Genomic DNA, 6000 nt, shown 5'->3' on the forward strand with positions numbered 1-6000 from the left:
ACGAGAGGCTTCGGATTCAGATGAGTCTCTAACGCAGTAACAATGGCTGTGTACGACTTATCAGCAGGTTTATCTGGAGTCATTAGGCTGCGCAGCAAATTATATGTCTTAGCTCCCATTACACTAAGCAGTACAGCTACCTTTTTGCTGTTTGGAATGTCGTTTGCAACAAAGTACTGATCCAACCTCTCAATGTATGTTGTCCAGTCCTCCGCCGCACTATCAAAACTGTCCATTCTTCCGATTATCCCTGCCATGGTTGGCGCGGTATTTACCGTCGGGTTTGGCTGATTTTGTGACATTTTCCTCCGCGTTTCAATGTGCTAGCTTCTATCACAGTCAATAGCAGTTTAGCTCGCCAGAGAACATCACTCACGCGCTTGCTTCCCTCTCGGTGGCTATTTTCTCCCGTCGAAGTTTCTCCACTTCCCTCACGAGTTTAAGTCAAGCTCCGCTTGGATTCTTCACAGATCCTCGTCGCCAATTGTTGTGTATGCAGTTATTACTCGGTTGTAAGTTACACACACACATTCAACCTTATGTGCTACAATAAAGCACGGACACAAGAGTTGCCATTTAACGAGCCGTGGCTCCTTTAGTGAACTTGTGAAGACTCAATACAGACTAATGCGCATGTGCATATTACTATTAAAACAATCACTATCAATGCGCAATGAAATAAAGTAGACCCATATATTCCCATACATAACAGAAATGTTGGGTTCAAAATGTCTGAACTGGACAGGTAAAACAAGACCCGTGTGTGTGTGTGTGTGTGTGTGTGTGTGTGTGTGTGTGTGTGTGTGTGTGTGTGTGTGTGTGTGTGTGTGTGTGTGTGTGTGTGTGTGTGTGTGTGTGTGTGTGTTTGTAAGTGTGTCTGTGTCTGTGAGTGTGTATGTGCAAACACCAAACACTATGCCTATATCAGTTGTCACATGAAGCACACACCATCACGATTAATAACGAATTTCTCCCGCTGTACACACCAGATGGCATATTCACTACCCTGAATACAAGGACTGGAACATCCTGGAACACTGGAACATCCTGGAACATCTCACTTTACAGCCTGATCTCCAAAAATTCCGTGCTCCTGGACACGGATGTTAAGGACACAAAATCCGTGTCTAGGACCACGGATTTTGCCAAAATTCTGTGCTCCTGGACACGGAATTGTTTTCCGTGCTCCTGGACACAGAATTGTTTTCCGTGATGGGCACACGGAAGTGCTTTCTATAGGCTATTACCACAGCACTGTGTAACTCTATCATTAGAAAATACATACCAAATGCTAATCCTAAACAAAATAATGCTATAGCAATTTACATCGTGCCCTGACCAAAACATTCCCTAACCTTCACCTGTCATTAAAGACATGTTTTTGAGAAATACCTTTTCCAGTTGATGGCTAGGCTATCAAATTCATATAATGTATGAAAGAAAACTAGCTGTGCCCGACCAAAACAATCCCTAACCCTAACCTGTCAGTAGGAAAAAAAATGTTTGAGAAAAAAATATTTGAAATTAGAAAAAACACAAGACTGTGGAAACATAGAGCTGTGGTAGTAGCCTATAGGGAGAGCACTTCTCTGTGTCCATCACGGAAAACAATTCCATGTCCAGGAGCACGGAAAACAATTCCATGTCCAGGAGCACGGAATTTTGGCAAAATCCGTGCTCCTGAACATGGATTTTGTGCCCTTAACATCTGTGTCCAGGAGCACGGAATTTTTAGAGATCATGTTACACTTTCTCTCCTTCTCTCTCTCTCTCTCTCTCTCTCTCTCTCTCTCTCTCTCTTTTTCTCTCTCTCTGTGAGAGAGTGGGTGTTCCTTTGTGATTTAGAGATGTCTCTAACTGGAACATTCTGGAACATTCTTGTGTGTGTGTGTGCGTGCACCTGTGTTTGCGTGTGTGTCTTTGTGCACCTGCCCCAAGGTTGTTGTGAACTCTTTAAAAAAAAAAAAACCAGTGGGGCAAGCCAACATACTAATGCACCCATCACATAGTTTTTATACACACACATGCACGCATGGACTAACACACGCACACACGCACGCACGCACGCACGCACACACGCACGCGCGCACACACACACACGCACACAAGCACACACACACACACACATACACACACACACACACATACAAATCAAGGCAAGTGAAGTCAGCTTTATTGTCAGTTTCTTTCAAATGCACAGGTCATACAAGGAAATTGAATTCTCTATCCCATGCCAAGACATAGACATACACATGACTTACATTAACCCCTTAGCGCAAAAACTATTTTATATCCTTACTGTCACCAACATTGTAATGGCTATGTCTTCATCTGCCACTCCTGCTACTGTCAGAGCAATATTGTTTGATGAGTGAAGGGGCCCGCCGGCGACCCCATGCAGTAAGAGGCTACCAGACAGACATTACATTTCTCCATCACTGAGAAACCCTGACCATGGTACCATCCAGCCATACTGCACCATTTTGGCTGCCCCTTTACATGGGTGAGGCATAAATGCAATTTTCTTGTCTTGCCAAGTGCACAGTGTGCTCACCCCATCCTCCTCCATGATTAAGAAACAATATGGCACCGTACCACCTCATTGCTCCCTTGGGCTATCTGGAGCATATCAGGGCTCACTTGCAATCCCCCCCTCCGTTTTGTTCTTGAGGCCTTGGCTCAGGGTTGTAACAGGCTGTGTATGAGTCTGTGTGTGTGTGTGTGTGTGTGTGTGTGTGTGTGTGTGTGTGTGTGTGTGTGTGTGTGTGTGTGTGTGTGTGTGTGTGTGTGTGTGTGTGTGTGTGTGTGTGTGTGTGCTCTCCCTAAGAAAGCAAACAAATGCTCCATAAGCTCACCTACACACTTGTGTCTAGAGTGGTGTACTGTTTGAGATATAGGCTATTTTGCTTCAGTTTAATGTCTTGTATTGTAAGGTGCAGTTATGTGATGTAGAGTATTGAATTTTTGGGGTCTTGTGAACACTGTTGGGAAAGTTACTCAAAAACTGTAATGCACTACTTATTACATGTTACTGTCATTTAAAAGTAATGCCTTACATTACAACATTACTTTTTTTTAAAAAGTAAGGCATTACACTACTTTTACATTACTTTTAGTTACTTTAGCCAAAATGACTGGAAATAAAGATTTGGCAATCTACAGTGCAAATCTATGAGGTGGCATGACTTTCACCTGCCATCCACAAGTCGTTTTGGAAACCTGCAGACTGAAAACCAATTTTTTTAGGAATTGCGTCTTACCCACATACAATAAGGCCTAAGAAAGATAAAAGTTTTGTTCCGGTTGGTTGTCAGGTTTGGTCATGGGCCGGTCAGATTTTTTTAAAAATTATTTCAATTTTTTTTTTCAATTTCTTTTTTTCGCCAGCATATTCTGCGACTTGCACAAACAGCTAGTTCTATTCATACAACTATTGCGCTGGAATTTACAGTGATAGGCTACAAAGTGATGCAACGACAGCAAGCATTTTCAATTTCCCTACTTTGACAGGCGAACGTATAATATTTTATTTCAAATGGATTTATTTCAATTTTAGTGATTTTTAGTTGAACAAAAGTGTGGGGGATGCAACATACTCATCCCCCCCGTCGGATACCCTGCCGTGACCCTGTCTCGTGCGAATGGGATGCATCCTCTCCTTTCCTGAATAATTTGGTGGTGCTATGGCACCTCTTCAAATCGTCAAATTGTTTGAAGGCTACTGTTTTTCGACGTGGAAAGCGGTTTGGGTTTCAAGCACAGTGTGCTTTTAACTGACATTTTCTTGGCGTCCTTATTTTCAATGAAGTCAAAGTAGTGGGCATATACCCATCTTGAAAACGAGCAAGCTGGATCTTCTGCGCGGACGTATCAGATGCAATAGCTGATCTCGCTGTGATCCGTGAATATTGTATAAAGAAAACAAAATACCCACACAAAATGTAGGTGAAAATGCGTTGTAATGTGCAAGTTACTTGCATTGTAACGAGGACATATTACCGATTTTTTCCCCTGTAATCAGTTACATTACTGCGTTACTCAAAAAGGTAATGCATTACAGTAATTAGTTACTTTTGTAACTCGTTACTCCCAACACTGCTTGTGAAGATGTACATTCTGTGAGACTGAATAGACTGTTACAAAAAGAAAGACTGCTGTGTTTTGTATGAAGCAGACAACTGTTTTAATGTTGATCTAATTTGTTTTCTCATTTGGTCCTAATGTGTGTATTTTGACATGAAAGTGAGGTTTTGACAAAATATTGTTACGTTTTTTATGGCAATGTTTAGGTTTTGATAGCAGAGTTTCATGTTGGCATATATGTGAAGGGTTTATTTTCAAGTGTTGAGAGTAATTGGATTGTGTGAAAAGTTTTGACTCTATGAGCCACATTTTGCAAAGTGTGTGCAAGCAGCAGGCAAAAACTGTAAATGCAATGTAATATAAAGAATGCAACTTTGTAACTGGCAGAATAGTGTTTAATTTGAAAGCATGTGTTGTATTGTCTGTGTCTAAATCTTGTCATACATTCTGTGTGTTTTGTTTCTATAACATATGTGTTTTCACAGTGACACTCTGAGATTTTACTTTTGAACAATGTGTAAAATGGTGTGCACACAGCTGGAGTCTGTGTGTTGCGCTAAGGAGCACGTGCTTCACAAAACTGGTATGAAAGGGTAATGCTTGACTTTTGTTTAGGGTAAAGCAACATGTGTTTAAGTTATAGTACCAACAACTTAACAATATGCTACTTTGGTTTAAGCATCGGCCTATAGTGTTTAAGCAGTAGGCAAAAACGGTAAAAAGAAAAGAACAAGAAAGAAGGGAAAATGAGTGCGATCCATTTCCTAACTACAAATTTATATATGTAACAATACAATATATATAATGAGCTAGGGTCCAGGCAGGGCCGGTTCTAGGCAATTTGGTGCCCTAGGTGAGCACCAAGCACAGCTGATCTAGTACCATGTATATACAGTATACTGAGTTATCATTAAATGTAAAGTTTAATGCTTTATTTAGCTTAATGTTGTAATGCTGTGGGCCTTGGATCTCCCCCCCCACCCAGGACATTTGGCACCCTAGGCGACCGCCTAGTCTGCCTATGCCTAACGCCAGCTTGGGCTTCTAGGGCGTTTTCTGCCTGGAGAGAAAAACAACAAACAGTTTGATTGACAGATTTCTACAGCAGTGTTTCCTGGTACTCCAGAGTCCTCTGCCAACACATCCGTCTGAACTGTGTGTGTGTGTGTGTGTGTGTGTGTGTGTGTGTGCACGCGTGTGCATGTGTGAGTGTCTGTGTGCAAACACTAGGCCTATATCAGTTGTCACATGAAGCACACACCATCACGATTAATAACAAATTTCTCATGCTGTACACACCAGATGGCATATTCACTTCCCTGAATACAAGGACTGGAACATCCTGGAACAATCTCTGGTTTGGTTTCTCACTTTCTCTCCTTCTCTCTCTCTCTCTCTCTCTCTCTCTCTCTCTCTCTCTCTCTCTCTCTCTCTCTCTCTCTCTCTCTCGACAGATGTGTACAACAGGGTTTCCTGGTCCTCCATGAAGGGGAAAGAAATATGAGCTGAAGAGGAACTCAATAAATAATAGACGATGACATGAACTGAAGAAGAATTCACCTTGTGGAACAAGTTTCATCTGCAGAATTACAGGTTTGAGTGTGTGTGTGTGTGTGTGTGTGTGTGTGTGTGTGTGTGTGTGTGTGTGTGTGTGTGTGTGTGTGTGTGTGTGTGTGTGTGTCTGTGTCTGTGTGTGTGTGTGTGTGTGTGTGTGTGTGTGTGTGTGTTCCTTTTCACTTGGAGACATAAGTGCCGCCACAAGTATCCTCATTACAGATACACTCAGAGAGCAGACCCTTTTAGTTTTAATAAAACTGTACAATGGTAAATATCTCCTCAACCCAAACAAAGAACTGTGTGTCTGTGTGTGTGTGTGTGTGTGTGTGTGTGTGTGTGTGTGTGTGTGTGTGTGTGTGT

Source organism: Engraulis encrasicolus, chromosome 1, assembly GCF_034702125.1.
Source record: "Engraulis encrasicolus isolate BLACKSEA-1 chromosome 1, IST_EnEncr_1.0, whole genome shotgun sequence".
NCBI lineage: Eukaryota > Metazoa > Chordata > Actinopteri > Clupeiformes > Engraulidae > Engraulis > Engraulis encrasicolus.